Raw genomic sequence first — 22,266 nt, 5'->3', positions numbered from 1 at the left:
TCCTCCAATCAGCAGAAGGCCTTCCTAACAGACTGGGGCTTCCTGAGGAAAGAATTCTGCCTTCAACTGTAACAAAGAAATTGTGTCACACTTTCCAGCCTTCAGCTTCAAGACTGCAGAACCAGCTATTACAGAGATCTCCAACCTGACAGTTTCCCTACAGGTTTTGGTCTTCCCGTCCACACAATCAATCATATGAGCCAGTTCTTTTTTTTTTTTTTTTTAATTTTTCAACGTTTATTTATTTTTGGGACAGAGAGAGACAGAGCATGAACGGGGGAGGGACAGAGAGAGAGGGAGACACAGAATCAGAAACAGGCTCCAGGCTCTGAGCCATCAGCCCAGAGCCTGACGCGGGGCTCGAACTCACGGACCGTGAGATCGTGACCTGGCTGAAGTCGGACGCTTAACCGACTGCGCCACCCAGGCGCCCCGAGCCAGTTTTTTAAAATAAAGCTCTTAATACATGTATGTTCTACCAGTGCTGTTATTTTGGACAAAGATGGCAGCACACCGATGCAGTAGTTCTATTTTACGATTAGTAATATTATTTCCAAATAATAATAGATAATAATGAAAATTGATAGATTATCAAAATAATTATACAAAATGTATTGTACTGTCTGGTTATTTTCTTCTTTGAAATAACCTACGTTTGGCATGGTCCGGAGAACTAACAGATTTAAATAATCTTAATCCCAGATTCATTTTATGAAGTACTTAAAAATCTATTCATCTGAAACTGTTTAGCATTTTCAGAAATACTCAGTGAATATTTTTATGGTTATTTTTAACTTAAATTGGACAAGGCTTATTTTGCCTAACCCCATTTCTTTGGAGTTCTGTGCATCTGGCTAAATTTAACATTTGCTCTTTTATAATGGCAGGATTATCTCACCTATTTTTGTTTAGTACAAAAGAATTTTCTCACAGTAAAATTAAAACAATGGGAATATGTATCAAATTATTAGATAACATAATCTTTAACTCACAAATAAATTCTTACTATCTCTTGTTGTCAAGGAAACCACTTTGTATGGCCTTGTGTTGAGTTACTAAAAGGGTAAGTTTTTTTAATGCAAATGCTTATTTCTATTTCACTTTGTATGCTGCATTAAATTAATCATTATAATTTATATTTGATGAAGCTATTTTAAAGTGTTTGCCAATAAAACACACGAAAAATAGAACACAAATCAAACAAATATTGCCATGATATAGGCATTATTATGAGAAAAAAATTATTACTCATCAATTGAAAAATGTATGACAATAATTATATATGCCTGCTAAGAAAAATACTATAAAGTTGAGTGAATATTGAGATATGATGTAAAAACATGCTATATGAGTTATGTCTCAAATAAAGCAAAAACATTTTTTTCAAAATAGATGGATGTAAATATTTGACAATAAGTAGAAAGTTTAAACGATTTTATTTATGTAGGCCTTAGAGTCATTAAAATATTATAACTTCTACATAGAATCAGATATATCCTCCATTTGCCTGATTGGTCTCAGTCTGAAATAGTATCACATTTTTATCGAATGGTGTTAATAACCAAAATTCCCAAAAAAGATAAGACCACACTGCAGGCATTCCAAACATCCTTCAATAATGTTTCATGGCAGAGTTAAATAAAAATATATTGAACAAATTTTAGTTTTAAGATGAAAATATATGGGTGTAAGGGAAGCACATATTTTTTAAATGTGGTGGAAATCCACAAAACCTTGATTGCCTTTGTCTTAAATTTCAACATTTAAAACTTCTGAGTGTGTTTAATCATTAACTATACATTCGTAGTCTGATCTGTGCTGAGAATTACGCTAAATGGTAGAGCAATGCATACACATACAGCGTCTGCCTTCTTGCACGGTGGGGAGACTCACGATAAAGACGGGGAATCTGGGACTGAATGAGGAACACACAGACATGCACACGATGCAGAATGAAAATCGGACTATTGACTTGGCAATGTGGGGGAAGAAAACGGGGTGGCAAGAAACACTGTGGATAATGATCTGCATCCCTGGTGAGAAACAATGGTTAAGTCACCAAGTACATATGGACCCACATACGCAAATGTACACCCTCACAACCAGAAAGGCACACTCAAACACAAACACACACATTTTTCAGCATCACTCAACCATACAGGTTTTTAGTATTCATCTCTATTGATTTTGTCCTGTTATTCATATGAGGTGCTTTGGACCCGAGACAGATTATAATTATCTGCTTAAAAAGTGACCACATGGTTCCCCATCCCTCAATTCTTATCCTGGGTCAACACATTAACAGGCAGGTCAAATGTCCTATACGCACAAAATTTGCCGTCTGTGTCATAAACAAAGAATGATGAAAAAAGTGAATTTTCTCTTCTTACAGAAGGGAGAGAGACAGATGCTCTCCTTCCCTCCTATAGAGGGCTTCGTGGAAATGTAACCAGGTGGGGACCTTCAATTCTTATTTATTTATAAGTATATCTCTCCAAGGACCAGATAAATTCTGTGTCCCCAGGCACAGAGGTCTCCAATGCCCCTGTCATCATTCCTTCTTGAAAGATGAAGTTGTGCAAATCTCTGTGTACTTCTCACAATCTATAGAGTTGAAAATTAATTTGCATTTGCTTACTCTTAGCCCAGGATCCCAAGGTTCATCAAAATTAGTTCAGCAAACCCTCACTGTTAAAACATGAAGTTTTTTTCTCTATTATCGACAACAGCTAAAGAACATAATTATCACAGTGTAATAAAAACTATAGACAACATTAATAGGATAGAAACTAAATGGATAGATTGTTTTTAAAAGATCAAAAGACACATGCCTTAGGAGGTAAATTTTAAACTAATACATGAAAGTGGAAAGAAGCAGACTATGGGACATTAGGCAGAATTAATAGCAAATGAGAGATTTCCTGAGAAAGGACGGGGTTTCGTATGTATACAATTTAAAATAAAGATATCAGTAATAAATAAAATCATCAAAAATGATATGAGGGGAAACACATCATGTGGCTGAGTACATGCCATTCTGCAAGGCTTTCAGGCAATGATAAGATGTTTTATTTTAGGTACAATATACAAATTTAATGTTTAATTTGTTTAAAATTTATTTAAACTTAAATATTTATTTAAATATTTATTTATATTATTTATTTATTTAATATTTATTTATTTATTAAAATTAATTTAAACTTAAATATCTATTTAAATATTTATTTAAAATGTATTTAAAATTAAATTTAAAATTTAATTTGTTGGTTTCAGAAATTGCACTCTTCATGTCAGGCATCACCTTGCTTTTTTGTACATGGTAGGTGTTCGTTTGGCAAAAATTCGTAATTTTGATGCTGTCGAATTACCCTTGTACTGAAGTGTTTGCATGTCTTAATTAAGATATTCTTCCCCATTTGAAGTTATATAGATTGTCTCCCACATTATCTTCCTTATATTTATCTTGCATACTTTCACATTTAAATAATTAATATTTAGCGATATGTTTCTACAGGTGGTGTGACATAGGGATATAATTCTTCCCATGCAATTGAGCTGGAAAACCTAATAACACCACTTTTTCCGAGAATTGTGATGCACTTACACCAAACAGTATGGTCTGCCACAAGTGTGGGGTAACTTTTTCTAAACTCCTTAGTTATACTATCTTTTAATTCTCCTATCAGTAGCATATTATTGTCATTACCATGAATTTGTAATACATATTAATATCTGATAAGGCGAGCTTTATCCTTTGAGAGCATTAACATCTTCATATTATATGTCTATAATTACTCAGATATTTTATGCCCTTGTACTAAGGATTTCCAGTTGGCTCGCTCAATCTCCTTCATAACATTACCACAACATTTTTGTCTGGGCGTATTGCTGCTCAGATAAAAGTCTATATTTTTCAACTTTCCTAGCAACTAGGAGAATTTCTGAACACTACGATGTAAGTAAAATGCTGTGTTCATGTCCTGTTTTCATCCCTTATGACTGAAATGGGACTGTGATATCTAAAACTCCAATAGCCACCTTGTTGAAATAGTATTGAAAATCAGTATGCTGCAAAATTTGTGAGAAGTAGATTTTTGACAACGGTCCTGGTTTCTTAATTTTTCTATCTCTTCTTATGTCAGATAGATTTATTTATTTATTTATTTATTTATTTATTTTATCTCTTTAATATGTGCTATCAAATTTATTTATAGATGAGTAAGTTGTTTCCTATAATTATTTGAACTTGCTCTGTATTTATAACTCCTTTTATAAAGAAATTTTATTGAATAATTTTTGTTTATAATAAACATAAGGAAAGTTTTTAATGAAAATTTCATGATACTTTTCAAACGTTTTGAATTATTTAAAGAAAAATTATTACAAAGATATCTGAGGCAAAAATAATATCTGACCATCAGAACAAACAATAATTCCTTTCATCAAGTTCTGTATTTATTGGTTTTGCCGTTCTTTTATTTTTTTTTATTTCAGCATAGTTGGCACACAATTATTCCCTTTTATCTTTTCCAAAATTCTATACTTCTTCCTTTATTAATTCTTCAGAACATCTAAATGTCTCTTTTATTCATTTCCTTAAGAACCCTTATTTATTTAATTCATAATTTCTATTATGAATAAAAATTCTTCTACTATTTTGGAATTAACTTATGCTTTAATAATTATTAAGTCATATGACCATCCTTTTTTATATTTAGCTTTTTATTTCACTATCTTTTTAAATAGAAGACATCATTTATTTACTTTCTTTTTTTCATGTTAATAAAAAATAAGACTAACAGTTTCCTCTGAGTACCACTTTTATTGTGTTTTTCAGGCTTAAATATAGAGCACTTTATTTGCCTTTATACATTTTAAAGATTTATAATGAAATATAAAAGATTTTAAGTGATGATAAGTTCTGTGGAGAAAAACAAGCGATAAAAAAGACACACAAAGTAGTTAGGAATCATAACTGCAGTTGGAATTATGAGGAAAGCCAATTAAAATGTGACATTTCAGCAAGAACCTACGGGGGATAAGGGAGGAAGACGTGTGCACATTTTGATAATGAACATCACCGACAGAAGAGACAGCTAGTGCAAAGACCCTGAGGTAGGAACTTTCCTGGACGGTTTGAGAAACACCATGCAGATCATTACTTTGTCAATGTTGACTATGAACAGGAACCTTTTGTCTTTTACTTTGACAGAAATGGGGAACTATTTCTGACATTCACCAACAAACATTTTAAAAAGGAAAAGCCTGAACTCTAGCTATAGTGTTAAGAATCTACGGGTCAGCGTCAGGAGTGGCAACATAAAGAGATTGATGAGAATGTCTTGGATTAGTCTGGCAGTGGTAAAGACAGTGCAAAGAGGCCTGAATTAAATACATTTTTAAGTATGAGTCAAACGGGATGTAAGAGCAGAACAGAGACACAGTTAAAGTTTGGTAGAATCAATAGCCCTGGTGAAAAATTTTGTGAATGTGCTGAAAAGAAAGACTAAAGATTGGAACAACTGCTTGAAATTCAGAGAATGAAAGCTTTGCTGTTATAGATAGTGACAAAAAGTGGGCTATGTCCTGAGAATGAGTTGCTGAGTGTAGAGGGTAAGATCATTCAAGAAACTAGGAGTACAGTGGCTCAGGAGGTTCATCTACCCATAAACTGAAATTACCAAGAAATTAAGTCTAAAGTTTTGCAGGAGAGAGGAAGTGAATTGGGTTATTAAATGCTCATCAAATAAAGATGATCTAACTGAGTATTAGGAGGTGAATGTAACTGGTGGGTAATTTGATGATACACCCGATAACATAAGACTCAAAACTGGGAATGGAGTTGAGGAGGAAGGCACTGAGAGAGATTTGGCAATGGCCAGGATATCTCCTCCACCTCCAGGCCAAATATCCAAAAGTATAGGAGGTAAAACAGCCCTTACTGGAGAGGACTGCAGAGCAAACAATGGCCGTGGCAAGGAGCCCATTAAGTTCAAACAAAAAGTCAAAGGGACGCAGTGGAGGAAAGAGAGTGTGTGTTGGTGATGAATAGTGGACAGAGGACACTTGGAAAGGACTCGGGAGCCAGGAAAGTACAAAATAAGGAAAATGAAGCAGAGAAGTGTTGAGGCATAGGGAAGTTGGAAAGCAGCAGATGAGGGCCGACCTAGAGTCCCAGGGGCTTATGACAGTGACACCCACGTGACTAATCCTCATGGTCTCACTATGGCAGTAGAGGAAATGGTAATACTGTGATTGTTGAAGGAGAGAATGCAGTCAGGACTTTTCAGGAGCAAAGCTTCCTTTTCCTTCCTGATAATAACATAAAGCTGGAAAAACAGTTTATTTAGAGCACATAAACCTAGGGTTCCCTCCCAAGGTGTGGTCGCTGCCCCAACAGCACCTGTAGCAACACCAGGAAATAAGTTAGAAATGTAAATTCTTAAGTTACAAACCAAACCTACTAAACAGAAAGTTCTGGTATGCAACCTAGTCATCTGTGTTTTAATAAGTACTACAGGTGATTGTGATGTACATCAAGAGTTGTTTAAGAACAACTGTCTTTGACCACAAGTTCTGGGGCTTTATCCTACTTGATTTATCCCCATGGTGATTTGAAGACCAGTGTTCATGGAAGAAAAATCCCATTCGAGGAGCTTTGCTCTAACCAATACACTGCACTTCATCATAATAGCTTCATTTGTTATACAGTATTATAAAGAATTTACCATATTATAAAAAGTGGACCAAGACTTAGGAATAATTAATAGATATAATCAAAACTCATCCAGAAGATTAAAAGTTAAAACTATGGAGACTATTAATTCTGTTGAACTTAATTTCCTAAATAAAATGAAACTATATTTGTTGAAGAAATTATAGGTATATACCCCCAAAATAAAATTAGTATTCTTTCAGATAAATGGAGCCTTAAAATTGAAAATTAAATTATACCTCTAGAATAACAAAAACATCAACATATAACACCTTTATAAAGAAGAGCCAAAAAAGAACTGAAGGTTATTGAAGTTGAATAGGATTTTTTTCATAAAATTAAATGAAATTTAATAAAAACATTTGTTAAATATCCAATTTTTTTTCTTTGAATGGTTGGCATTCAATTTAGATAGCATATACACTTTACACTTTACATATGATATAATAAAATGGCTAAATACAGATGTTTAACCCATCTGTTATAACAGAAAAAAAGTCCTTTCAAAACTGTGATTGAAAAGATAATTAATAAATGGATAAAATGGAAATGGAGTCATTACTATTAATTTATGTTTGACTCCACATGAAAAATTGGCAGATTTCAGATCTCATTAGTATTATTGAGACTGTTAAACAGAAAAAAAAACAGTTTTTCATAAACTATTAGCAGACGGGCTCACTCAATGAAGAAGCGGGCTAGATTAATCAATTCATTTATTCAGCAAATCCATTCAACAACCCAGTCTGCTGTATTATTGCTGGTTTATGCAAATCTGGTGTTGCTGCATTTCAGACATTCATAATCCTGGTAGTAATGTGGTGCTGCGACATATTCCTTTCCACTCATCCATCCACAAGAAAAGTTCCACCTTCCTTAGTGTGACATCTTAATAATTAGGATTTATGTGCTTGGGCATTCAACATTTTCAGTCATTATGATCTGCCTACTTTGCACTATGATATTGTGATTGATGGTAAGAAATATATATTTGATCTTCCTCCCCATTTCCGGCAGAGCTCCTAAAACCCTTGGAATTTCCTAAGTAATGAGAGCCATAAAGGCGTCTTTTTCTATGTTAACGAGCTGAATTTTGGAAAGTCCTTTGGTAAACTAAAGAGCTGGTTGTCAGGAAAACCAGCCAAGTGATTGGAGGGTTGGAGCCTTCAGTCCCACTCTCTGATATCCAGGAAAGGGTGAGGGGCTGGAGGCTAAATCAGTTGAAAATGACCAATGATGTAATCAGCTATGTCTGTGTAATGAAGCCTCCATAAAAGCCCAAAAGGATAAGGTTCAAGAGCAACCAGATCAGTGAACATGTGGAGACTGGGGAGAGTGACATGTGCCGAGAGGGCATGGAAGCTGTGTACCCTTTCCCCATACTTCTCCCCATTCATCAATTCCATCTGGATGTTCCTGAGTGATATCCTTTCATAAAAAACTAGTAATCTAGTGAATAAAATGTTTCTCTAAGTTCTGTGAGCTGTTCTACAAATTAATCCAATATGGGGACGGGGTCTTAAGAAGCTCTGATTTAGCCGATCAGAAGCACAGATGATGACCCAGGTTTGCAATTGGTGTTTGAATGGGGAGAGAGGCAGGCAGTCTTGTAGGACTGAACCCTTAACTTGTAGATTCTAATGTTATCTCCACAGAGAGTATGAGAATTCAGTTGAATTATTAGGCACCTTGATGGTTTGTCACAGAGCATTGATTATTGAAGGTGTGTGACCACCCCCAACCCCCCCCACCCCACCAAACCTGCGTGCGCGTGCACACACACACACACACACACTGAAATTCTGTCCAGGAACTCAATTACGCACACACTTCTGAAAAAAGGCTTATCTTAACTCTTCATTGGTAATTAACATCTGGTAGTTCAGCAGAGGTTCAACAAAAGTCTGTAAAGTGAAGCATTTCTAGAAAACTGTAGCAGGCATTGTACCTTTGCAAGACTCAAAGGAAGGGGAAATTCATATGTGAAGATAATTGTGTCTTTGTCCTACACTTGGATAAAGGCCACCCTGATGGAATATATGGCAGATAACTTAACCCAAAGAAATGTGCCCTTTAAAATTTGAAGACCAACAGCAGTAATTGTCATCCGCACTGTAGCGAAGATTGTATCCAAAGCTAAGCCCACGTTTTATCTACAAATAAGCATAACATTGGCTGATGGGTTTTAGGGGGAGAATTAAAATCTCTTTATTACTGTAAAAATCATAAGAACATATTACATGAAAATATAGTTTTACAGTTTGATCAATTAATAGCAACAATTTCAGTGGCTGGACATATAATAAAAGAGATTCCATTTAGGCAAGACAACATTATAAATACTTCCTGGAACTAATATATTCTCAGAAGGCTAAAGCTAAGAAATTTGTAGCAAAAAGTGTAACAAGAATTCAAATCATACTATAAAATTGGGCCAAAATAAATAGAAGCCTTTCTAATAAGACTAAAAATGTATGTGGGGCTAGAAGACCTGAAATTTTCAGAAACACACAAAAAATGTGATTAAACCCATGATAGACAATAAGTGCTTGGGCTGATGAATTTGTTGATTACATCAAACTAACTGAAGGTTTTCATTTGTGCATGCTCAAATTAGAGCTACTAATCAGAACACTTAACTTCTAGATGCCTGACATATGAGTCTGGCTACATGTGTAACTCAGTGATAGATCATTATTATCCCTTAGACAATAAACCCTGAATTATTCGGGTTCACTCCCGCAACTGATTTAAGCTTATTGATCCACAAGTTGGTAATTTTTTTTAAAAAGTAATATTAATAAAAATAAAGTTTTCTTATGGGCACCGAGGAAAATAATGAGTTTAAAATGTTTTCATTTTACATAAAACATTAAACATATAAACATACTTATAGTGATTATCAATAAGGTGTAAAGAATCATGATTATAAATAAGGCGTTAAGAATATACTCCACTCACAAGTCGAACAGCCCAAATCCAAATCTCTCCTCTCAAACTCCAAAAAACATACAGAGCAAAAAAAACCAAACAAACCATACCTAAACAAAACAAAAAACAAACAAACAAAACCGTGTTCCCACCCAACAACACAAGTCAAAACAAACAAACCAACCATAATCAAAGCCAATAGAATAATTGGGAAAAAAGAACAAAAGAATATTCCAAACTTGAAGTAACATGTAAATAGGAACTAAACACCCCAAATTCAGCAAAGTCAGCTTCCAAGTCCATTCAGAAGCAAATAAGTCACGGGGGTGCTTTGTGGAAAACACAACAAGGAAGAGGGACCTACAGGGATAAAACACAGACGAAGTCACCTCAAGAAATAGAAAATCCCCATGTTTTATTTTTTTCTTTATCTTTGGAAAATCCCTATGGTAAATGAAGACAATCTGAAAACAGTTCTGAGAACTGGTGGCCCACAGCCAGTACTGTCAGTGGATTAACAGCAGCACTTCAAAACCCTCTGAGCTTTGCTTTGATGGCATTTTTCATTCTTAAGGCTCCTGTCTCTCTTCCACTCCATCTAAAAGCCAGCACTGGGACTGTGTTCAGAGGCCTTCCCTCAGGGTTGTGGAGTCCTCTTCAACTGCAGACAGAAAGCCACAGGTGGCCCTTAAGCACAGACTGTGGAGCGTGTGGTGGTGAGAGCCCAGCCCCACTGCTGGTGACCTAGACGATTCTGAGGATCTATGCAACCCTGCCAGATATCGCAAGCTCACTCGGTTCCCTCTCTTTCTCATTTTGCTTTCTAAACTCCTTGCTAGTTTCTTTTGGAAGCATCCCCTCCCCCGCCCCCAACCCGGGGAATCCAAGCCAAAAAAAAACCCCAAAAAACAAAAACCTAGCCTCTAGGAAAATGAAAGAAGGAGACGTGAAGTATGAATTCACAGGAAAAAGTAGTGCCTCTGAGGGTAGATGGGAGCAATCTGAAATGAGAGGCACTCTTTGGAGGCTTGATGCTGAAGGCGAGGAAAGATAGAGGTGGGAGAAGTCAGAGCCTTATAGAAACAATAAAGAATGGTGACCCAGAGACATACTAACAGGTCGCCCTACCCAATTAACACAATCAATTTAACCAAACTATACTTGACTCTATCAGCGCTACTGACAAATTCAGGTGTCAGCCCCTTCAGGATTACCCAAGCTACAGAAGGCTACCCCATCAAAGGTAATGTTTCTCAAGGTGGGTCACATCCAAGGCTTTTTGGAGTAAAAGTATGAAGACCTGGCCATCTGCCCTAACTGGGACAATTTTGGGAGGCTATGTAGGTCCAGATCTCTCCACGGGAACAGCCAAAGATGTATTACAGCTTTATTTCTCCCTCTACCACACACTCGCTACTGCTTTCTTCCACTAGTGGCCACAGGTGTTGATCTCAAGGGCATCCCTTAATAAAGATCAAATTGTAATTCAGAGTCTGTTGCTAAGGCACTTAACCTGTGACATTAAACCAACACAAATTCTCAGCATCCCCCATACGTCCTGTAATTTGTGATAGAGGAGGAAAAAAATCATTAAAATATTAAAACAAAATCTTAAAATATATTTTACAAAGAAAACAGAATATGATAGGCTTTAACTAATGAAAAGTGTCCCCTAGAAAACACGCATGAAGCAGAAGAATATTATGACCAAAAAAAAAAAAATCCTTAAACGGTTATTTGCACAGGATGAAATCCCTGTGTCAGAACAGCAAAAACAGGAAAAAAAGGAAGGAAAAGAAACATGCAAATTAAGAGTTGTGCATAATGAAGGAAGACATTTGAAATAACCCAAAAATAATCTTAGAAATAAAAATTACAAGTGTCAGTGAAGAAAGCCACGCCAGTAGTCTAGATAAAGAGAATGAAATCAGGGGATAAAAGGATAAGAAAATAAAATAAAGTAAGAAGTAAAAAGAATCACTGTTTGATCTGAAGACAAAAGCAGAGATTATGTTGCATGCATAGAATTCATAAAGAAAAAAATTGAGGCAGAACATGTATTTAAAATTTCTGAGAAAATTTTCTAGAAATAAATGAAGGCTTGAATTTCATACAGGAAGAGTCCATGGTGTATCTGGGGAAATTAAGCTAAAATGGTCATTTCAGTGATAGATCTTGTTGTAGTAAAATGATCAGACTTTAACAAATAAGCAAGCAAAAAAGTCCCAACAACTCCAAGAAACTAACAGTTAGACATTTACAAAAGAAAAAAAAAAGTAATTAGAGAAGAAGGAGGAGGAAGAGAAAGAATGTCAACTCGGCATCAGAAGTTTTGAGAGGAATATGGAATACAGGACTGAAATGCAGCAGATTGACAGCAAACTGGAAAATGAAAGTGTGAACCGAGGACTTAATATTCAACAAAGCTGTCCAAGTATCAACACCTTAGAAAAATAGTTTTAAATATGCAATAACTCAGGGATCACTGCACTCTTGAATCTCTCTTTTTTAAATTGCCTAGAAAACAAGCTTTGCCACCCAGGTTGGTGGGGGATAATTCAGCAAAAGGACTGATAGGAAAGCAATGCATTTATCGAATGGTAGATGTAGGACTAAAACTAGGTGGGGACAGAGTGGAAGAATAAGAATTAAATACTCTGTGCTCCAACTGAAAAAGTAACTAAAAATGAGGATAAAGTCCAGGGGAAATAGGAAGTAGGGTAGTCTCATTGATCGGACCATAGCTAAAGGTTGGAGTAGAAAAATGTCAGGTAAAACTGAAAAATCAAAGAGTAGGAAAACTAATTAAGAAAGACTGGAATTTGCATTATATCAGGTCTTAGGATAAAAGTAGCACTAGAATAACAAACATGAAACCTTTCTGAACTCAAAAAAAAGAAAAAAGGTAAAAATAGAAGAGTAAGGGAAGGTAGACAGAGCATGTGCATATATAAAATATAAAATAATATGACTGGTTTTAGACTAAAGACATCAGGTATGTCGTCAGTGCAAGTTGGCTTTACTCACCTGATAAAAGGAAATAACCATGTTGGTACGAGCAGTGAATAGATAGACCAATCTACAACATTCCATACAAATATGTATGTGAACAGCTGGCCTCTCATATCAATAACAGAAGGTGGATTTTTCAATAAATGGCATGGACAACTGGATAGCCAACAGAGAACAGGTAAATGTGAATCCATATTTTATGCCATAATAAAGAAGCCACCCAAAATAGATTAATAATCTAATTATAAAATGAAGTACAGTCCTTTTCAGCATAACTTTTACTACGGATTTAATTTTGAACAATATTGTTTTACATATTCATAAAACAAAATTAAATTAAAGCAAAGGGAGATATGATAAAATAGAACCACTAACAGAAAAACTTAATTGTATATAAAATTGAAAAGCAAATAAAGAAAAAAATTAAATTTTTTTGAAATATTTACTTATTTTGAGACAGAGAGTGGGGGGCACATGAGCAGGGGAGGGGAAGAGAAAGAGAGGGAGAGAGAGAATCCTGAGCAGGCTCCCTACTGTCAGCACAGACCGAGATGTGAGGCTCAATCTCACGAACCAAGAGATCGTGACATGAGCTGAAATCAGGAGTCATATGCTCAACGGACTGAGCCATCCAGTCACCCTAAGAAAAAAATTAACTTTTTAACACAATGATCTGTTTACACAACATCAGTTGGATGCATTCTAAATGAAACAGGAACTCTAAAGGAGTCTTGAACTAGATTTAGAATGTGCTATTGTTGGGGCACCTGGATGGCTCAGTCAGTTAACTAAGCCTCCACCTCGGCTCAGGTCACCATCTCACAGTTGATGAGTTCGAGCCCCACCCAGGCTCTGTACTGGAGCCTGCTTCTATTCTGTCACCCTCTCTCTCTGCCCCTCCCCTGCTTGCACTCTCTCTTTTAAAAAAGATTTAAAAAATATGTCATTGCTAATATTGGTTTCATAATTCCCAAACCTACTTTTTTATATATTGAATGTATTCATATAGAAAAAAATGGTAAGTACGCTAATATTTGTGGTAACCATGTGACTATTGTGGGAGAAATATGATATAAATGGGGATGGAGGAGAGAAATAGCCCTTCATTGTTGAATTGTCTGTGACGGTATCAGTACAAAGTTTTTAAAGTACTCTTAGTATTATTTTTCTAGCTCACGTCTATTGAAATGTCCTAGAGGCAATGACATCCCAGGAGAAATTAGTGTACCTAGTGCCTAGATATCAGGCTATAATACAGTTTCTTCATGAAAACAATAAACGTTCTTTAGAGAAATCACCTGTTCCAGATATAGGGAAGAAAACATGAATGGTGTGCCTAAAATATCTCATTATGCTGTAAAATAAGGATTTTCATATTTCTTTACCTTTAATCTAGGAAACTTTGTTTCTAGATACAGGCATTTCAAAAGGGCATAAGAACAAGCTTTATAGGGTTCCCACTGAAAATTATGGGAAATTTTGAGGATCTAAAAGAATAATGACAGCAATAGATTATAATACTTTTAAAAAAGTACATAATTACAATCAAATTAAAAAGAGAAAAGAAAATAGGCTTGTTTTCAGAAGGATACCAAATTATAAATGCAAAATATCCAAGCAATAATTGGTTGAAGCAAGGATCAGGAACAGATACTAAACCATTGAGTAAATTGTGGCTGGGAAGTAGGATGAGGAGTCAGAGTATCACCCTGTAGATTACTTATTACAAACAGAAAATGATACTTTAAAGAAAGTCTGCTGATCCAACTTAACGTCACCAATGATGATACAAACTCTCATTGTATGAATCTGATCATGGGGAAACAGACAAACCCAGTTGCCCAACTACTGACCTCAGTTCTGTAATTTATCAATTCTATGAAAGAAAAAAAAATTCCTAGATTAAAGGTAGTTAAAGAAATATGAAAACTATATACAATGTATGATCTTTAATTGGATTCTATATCAAATATGCTATAAATCTTTCATTAGGAAAGCGAGCAAATACGAATATGTTACCAGCACTAAATCCTTTGAATGTGATCATTGTACTGTGATTAAATCAGAGAATTTCTTTGCTCTTAAAAAATTCATGCTAAAGTATTTAGGGGTAAAATGTCATTATGTCTCCAACTTCCAAATGATTCATGAGACAAAATATTATTTATCTAGAAAGATTTTTAAAACATGGCATAATGTAAATAATTATGATAAGAGAAGTGTTCATGGATGTTCATTAACTATTCAGTCAACTGCTTATGTTTGAAATTTTCAACATAAGTTGTAGGGGAAAAAGGCATACTTGAATTTTTACCAGGGCTAAAAAGATATCTCAGGACAATGTTTCCAGGCTGCTAAAAATATTAAAACCAACTGGCAACTAGAATAAAATGTATATATAACCAAAATTTTAAAAATAATAGCTGTAAAATTCTTGATTGGTTATGCAGAAAAAAATAAGAGAAGTAATTTTAAAATGACAACCTTTAAATGTAGGGAATTTCATTTTGAGTTTGCTCTTAAGAAATCATAATGTAAAAGAAGACAAGCATAGATGCAGATATCACTATGTATTTTAGAATTAACTGAAAACACTGAAAAAAAACATTTTTTTTTTGGTCAAAAAAATATGTCGGGCGAAGAAAAACCTCGTACGATACCAAAAGCAAAGCCCTTCAGATCTGGCTTTCCTGAAATGATGGGATGTGGCAGTGGCACTCCTGGGGACGCTGCTTTCTTCCCTTGCCTGCATCATCACCATGACAACCCGATTACGTGGACTCCTCAGCTAATTGATACTCCATTGGGCTTTAACGTTTTCTTGCATGTTCTCCTCCCAGAACATCACGGACTACTTTTGTTCTCAAATCAACACTGCACTAGAAGGCCTAGACTCTGCTCGAACTCAGGCTAAGCGTCCACTACACTAACAATCTGGCTACGTATCCCGTCTCAATGGCTTATCCATTGAATGGTAGGTCTATCTTTTATCAGTGTTTGAGTAAAGAATACATTGGATACTGGCAGAAAAAATGCTCACAATACCTATAAAATACATTTACCTAATTTTATGGTGCATACACACCCTCCCTGCTTCAATCTTCATTAGAAAACATTACAAAATTCACTATAGGAACGGTATTCCCTCTTCGCCGTTGATCATGTTTTCATACAATGTTTACAAGAACATTTTGTAAATTGCTTCTAATGTTTTAATACCACTTTTTAATGTGGGCTATCCAAAAATATATATTTATTAGTTTTCACTTGTTGAAATATTAGTAACTACTTAAATGTTTTGTTCCTGCCACCTCCTGTAAAGTATTTTTCGTCCTACATCACCTTACTAGGATTTATTAAAATTCCTACTAGGCTATAAAGCCCAGGAGGTCAGCGGCCTTCTCTTTCTTCATCACCATTGAAAGCCTAGTGAGGAACATAATTCAGGGTTGCCAGTTGTGATGGGCCTGGATGATAACCCCTCCAAAAATATCCATGTCCTAATTCCCAGACTTGTGAATATGTTACCTTATATGGAAAAAAAATTTACAGATCAGATTATGGATTAGGGGGTGGAGAGACAATCCTAGATTATCCCACTGGGGATATGTAACCTCCAGTGTTTTTATAAAGGGGAGGAGAGATCTCTTTATAAAGAGATCTGAAGATGCTCTACTCCTCTCTTTGAAGACAGAGGAAGAAGCCAGGAGGAAGGCAGGTGGCCTCTTGAAGCTGGAAAAGATAGGAAATGGATTCTCCTTTAGAGACTCCAGAAAAAAGTAGCCCTACTAACACCTTAACTGTAGTACAATGAGACCGATTTTAAATTTCTGCCTTCTAAAACTCTAAGATAATATATTTATTTTAAGCTACTGTTTTTGTAGCAGCAATAACTAATGAATCAATCAAAAATCTTTGGATTTTAGGGATGCCTGGGTGGCTCAGTTAGTTGAGCGTCCGTTTTCAGCTCAGGTCATGATCTCGCCGTTTGTGGTTTCGAGCCCCATGTCAGGCTCTGTGCTGGCAGCTTGGAGCCTAGAGCCTGCTTCGGATTCTGTGTGTCTCTCTCTGTCCCTCCCCTGCTCACTCTCTCAAAAATAAATAAACATTTAAAAAAATCTTTGGATTTTATTGTTACAAACTGAAGTTTTCTACATTGAGGTAATTCTTCTTAGACCATATGTAAGTAGGATCAGGATACAAAATGAGACTTTTCTGACAATAAATGCTATGCTTTTTTATTAGATTTGCTAAATTATGACAGTCACTCCCACAAGAAGTTGTAGGAAAACTGTACATGTTTGATACTAAACTATTTTTCTGCATTATTTTATTCATTTTAAGTAAAATAGAGGCCAGCAAATAAATGTATTTTAATATGTTTCAATGATTAATATGCATTTCTGGAGTGAATGTGGTAAGTCAAAATATTACCTATGTAATATACTGGTACCATGTTTCAGTTTACTTGCTAATTCATGCAGAATGTTTTTAGAAAGACATCATTAAAACAATAGTATGAATATTAAAAATTTGTGTGTGTGTTTTTAATGTTTACTTCAGAGAGAGACAGAGGGTGAGCAGGGGAGGGTTAGAGAGAGAGGAAGACACAGAATCTGAAGCAGGCTCCAGGCTCCAAGCTGCCAGCACAGAGCCCGATGCAGGGCTCGAACCCACGAAACACAAGATCATGATCTAAGCTGAAGTCAGACGCTTACCTGACTGAGGCACCCAGGAGCCCCCCAAATTTTTGTGTGTTCAATGTTATATTTAAATCATTTAGTGTTTTGGCATCCATATCCTAAAAAGCCAAAGTTTTTTTGAAGTTTATGTATTTATTTTGAGAGAGAGAATGAGCACAAACTGGGGGAGAGCAGAGCAGAGAGAGAGAGAGAGAGAGAGAGAGAGAGAGAGAGAATCCCAAGCAGGCTCCACGCTGACAGCAAAGAAGCCAACAAGGGGCTGGAACCCACTAACCGTGAGATCATGACCTGAACCGAAATCAAGAGTCAGACACTTAACTGACTGAGCCACCCAGGCACCCTACTAAATGCAAAGATGTTTAAAATCAGGTTTACTGAAGTATAATTTATATACAACAAATTACACCTTTTAAAAGTGTGCTGTTTGCTGAGTTCTGGCCAATGGGCACTGCTGTGGATTTATCACCACAATGAAAATACAGAATATTTACACCTCCCCCAAAAGGTTCCCTTTTGTTATTTTGCAATGAAAACTGCCCCACCCACAATCCCTAGCAACACTGTTGTATTTACCGTCACCCAAGTTTTGATTTTCATAGAATTTTATATAAATTGTATTATACACTATGTAGTCTCTTATGTCTGGCTGCTTTCACTTAGCAAAACACTTGTGAGATTCGTCGATGCTGTGTTTCAGGAGCTCTTTCTTTTTATGTCCCGGTAGAATTCAATGGTATGGATATACAAGATTGTTCATCCATTCACTAGTCACAGGACACTTGGGTACTCTGTAATTTGGGGCCACGATAAATAAAACTGCTATGAACATTCACATACCTCTCTTTGTGTGAACCTATGTTTTCATTTCTCTTGGATAAATACCTTAGAGTGGAATTTCTAGATCATATGGTAAGTATATGCTTAAATTTCTAAGAAACTTTCAAACTGCTTTCCAAATTGAAACATTTGGCATTTCTATCTATAATATATAAAAGTTACAGTTTCTCCCTATCTTGTCATCACTTGCAATTGTCAGCCATTTAATTTTAGCCATTCTTGTGTGTCTCCATTTACTTAATGAAAAAGATGCCTGAATTAAAACAAAAAAAAAAAAAAAAGTCTGAAATCTAATCTCCCTATACCTTTCTGAGTATATTATCATGGCTCTCAAATTCTTGATTTCCTAAATAAACCTCTGGACGATCTTTAGATGGACTTCATTTAGTTGTATCTTCAGTCAATGATGCTACCAATTTCCTGGTCTTTTTTATGTTAGGAGATTTTGGAATTGTGTTTTGAAAAAGCATTGTATTTCAATGGAAAACTAGACATTGTGTGGAAGACACCCCCAGGCTATCTGATTCCAGTTTTATATCACTGAGATATTTTATAACTCGGTAAGTCGTGGCTAATTTATAGATCTGCAAATTCTATCCTAAGTTCAGTTGACTTCCCTCTTCACTGTAGGAAAAAACTTTTGCTTCCATTTCAACACTCATTTCAATATTCCTGACATAGAATTTTTGAACTGGTTAGAACATCTATCTGGTCATTTTCTCAATAAATGAATAGAATAAAATCTTACACAAGTGTTCATTTTTATATCTGTATGAGGCTTATAATTTTACCTTTTTTATTTTTGAAAGCCGTCTTTGATAGCGTCTTAGATATTTGAATGTTAAGATGTGGAAACTCTTTAGTCTATAATGTTTCTTTTGTTTTATCAGGCAATCAACTGGGTTGTCGACAAAATGAACATTGTTTTTTGGGGAGCAGTTCTAATCTCCGTTCAGATCTCTTGTCTCTGAGTTTCTCTCCATCTGCTCCTCTCAGGCATGCTTTGGGGATCAGCCAAAGATGTGGTCAGACAGAAGTCTGAGACCCCTTCCCTGCAGAGGCTTTCCACGGCAAATACAAGATGTTATCGTAAGTATCTTGCCCTATTGTCAACGTGGCTGAGTTACTGACTCCTAAACGTGCTTCTTGAGGCCAGAAAGACTGTGCTCTTTCAACCACCTCACTCCCCAGCTGCATGGGAGCCCACTGCTCCTGGGGTAGAAACAAAGGAGAATTAATACCATTCAGCTCCCCTCCAAATCAATACTCTACATTTGCCTGCTCTTCATTCCCCAGTGCTCTTAGGCAGCTGCTTATTCTATCACATCCAGATTGTATCATTGCTCTCCGTGGTACCAGCGGTCCACTTGGACCTGACCCAGTCACTATGGGAAGTGCAATTCTGAATATACTAAGGTTTTGGACAAACATGGATTTGTTACACAAATGGACACTGTTTAATAATGTATCGACACATTGGATTCTAACAAGCTTCATAATATTGGACACATGCAAATATGATTGGAACACATACATTTAATAAGTGATGTATTTCCCCATGTTGTAGATATTGTCTAGCATTTGGATAAGAGTGTAATCTCTGTAATACATAAAAGTAGATATTGTCTTTATTTCTTGGACTTGACAGTAGTATATAGTGTCTTAGGAAATGAAATAGACAAAAATGTGAACTTTCTTTTTTTCTTTTTTTAATGCTTTAAAAAATTACTTTGAGAGATTGAGAGAGTGTGCATGAGCAGGGGAGGGGCAGAGAGAGAGAGGGAGAGAGAGAATCCCGAGTAGGGATTCCACGCTCAGCACAGAGCCCAACATGGGGCTTGATCCCACAAACTGCAAGATCGTGACCTTAGCTGAAATCAAGAGTCAGATGCCTAACAGACGGAGCCAGCCTGGTGCCCCTGAACTTTCTTTTTTTAAGCTGCACTCTATTGTGTGTTATTAAAGAAGTAGGAGAGACAGAGTAAATTTATCATGATGAACACTGAGTAATCTATGGAAGTGTTGAATCACTACAGTGTACACGTGAAACTAACATAACAGCATATATTAAGTATACAGGGGGCGTCTGGGTGGCTCAGTTAAGCATCTGACTTCAGCTCAGGTCATGATCTCTCGGTCTGTGAGATCGAGCCCCGCGTCAGGCTCTGTGCTGACAGCTCGGAGCCTGGAGCCTGCTTCAGATTCTGTGTCTCCCCCTCTCTCTCTGCCCCTCCCCTGCTCGTGCTCTGTCTTGCTCTATGTCTCAAAAATAAATAAATGTTTAAAAACATTTTTTTAAAGTATACTGGAATTAAAATTAAAATTTTAATAAAGAAAAGGAAAGAGAGAGAGCATAAAGGAAGGAAGGAAAGGAGGAAGGTAAGGAAGGCGGGAGAGAAGGAGGAGAAGAAAGAAAATTAACCAGTGATAACAGTGATTGAGAATAGTTTCCAGTGAAAGCCACAATATAAAAGTAGAATTGAATTTTCATGAGCTGCTCATCCTTCTTCACGTGCCTGTTACTACCCCTTCCAAAGTGCTCATCTTTACCTGTGAGCACATCTTACATTACCCTTTACTGTTATGGCTTTGCATTTGTCCCCTCCGTTGGGATGTTGCTCTCGTAAGCCTCAAACTCCTCATTTCCATGATGTAACAAAACAGTCTGTTGCTATGGCAACGATCAGCATCTTGCAGCATGAGCCACTGTGATTACAGGTCTCTAGTGCTAGACTCTTTTTCTTTCAATCAATTTGTAGAGATCGCTTTTGTTCTTCCACACACTCCAAATTCAGCTCTTAATGTGCTTTGATTAATGTTTCAAAGTTTAACCAGTGTGGTGATGTATTAAGTGGAAGAGCCTTACCTGCATTTTCCTATAACTGCATTGTTCAGCCTATATGAATTTGCATCAGAGTAAGCTAGGTATGTCTGACATTTAAAAAGTACACAAATCCACCTTGAAATAGAAAATACGTGTATTTTAGAATTTGTTTACATGAGATCTAGATAGTGGGACTCAGATCTTTCATATATAGATTTAAGTTAATTATTTCAATGTCTTGATTATTAAATATGGATTATGACTATAAATTATCGTATGCTAGAAGACAGGGAGACTGTTTCTACCACATAGAGTAAGCATCCTAAGCATGACATTACCAAAGTATTACCTTGTGTTTATCAGATAAATTTTAGCCAATATCTAGCTTTAAATGTGTATATAAAGTTAAAGGCATAAATTCTGCCTAAACTGTACTTTCATTGCTAAGTATGTCCCTAAATAAAAGGCCCTTTCTCTTAGGTTTATACATGTGTGTGTGTGTGTGTGTGTGTGTGTGTGTGTGTGTGTGTGTATTACTGTAAAGATCCATGTGCATTGATTTCATTCCAGTTACACCATAACTTAAAATCCAAATAACCATGAATTATTTCATAAAAATAATGAAAATGCTGGCAAATGATATAGAAGGTAAATTATATAACATACTATGAATTTTCTAATTAGTCAAATTTTATTTTTTAATTTCATATAATATTTAAATCAGTATTTTTGCAACAAGGCAAATAACCTATGAAATGCAAATCTGTTAAACCATATACACAAGCGGCCTTGCTTCCCAAATTTGAAGAATAAACTAATAGCCACTGTTATGAAATATCACTCAAGTGCCCATAAATGTCCTACGTCTGATTCAATCTTAGATCCAATTAAATATCTCCTGGTAATTTAAGCTGCCATCAAAGGCCACACTTTATTATGCTGAATCAAATTTTTTCCTTCCCCAGAAGAACAAAGATATTCAAGCATAAATGCTATTTAAAACTCACTAGATAAGAAAAATTTTTATGGACTATCGCCTAGTGTTACAGAACTATATTTCCGTTTATAATTAATGACATATAAACATATAATTTGTATAGTTTTAAAAATCATGGGTATTACACATTATACTAATTTATCAACTCTTAAATGTATTCCTTATCAAATAAATCTAAAGGACTAAACTCTATTCAGAAAGGAAGAGGATAAATTTGAGAGTGAAAATGTATTCACATAGGACACTA

This window comes from Panthera onca, chromosome A1, assembly GCF_046562875.1.
Source record: "Panthera onca isolate mPanOnc1 chromosome A1, mPanOnc1 haplotype 2, whole genome shotgun sequence".
Taxonomy (NCBI): Eukaryota; Metazoa; Chordata; class Mammalia; order Carnivora; family Felidae; genus Panthera; species Panthera onca.
Note: the sequence above shows the minus strand (reverse complement) of the source record.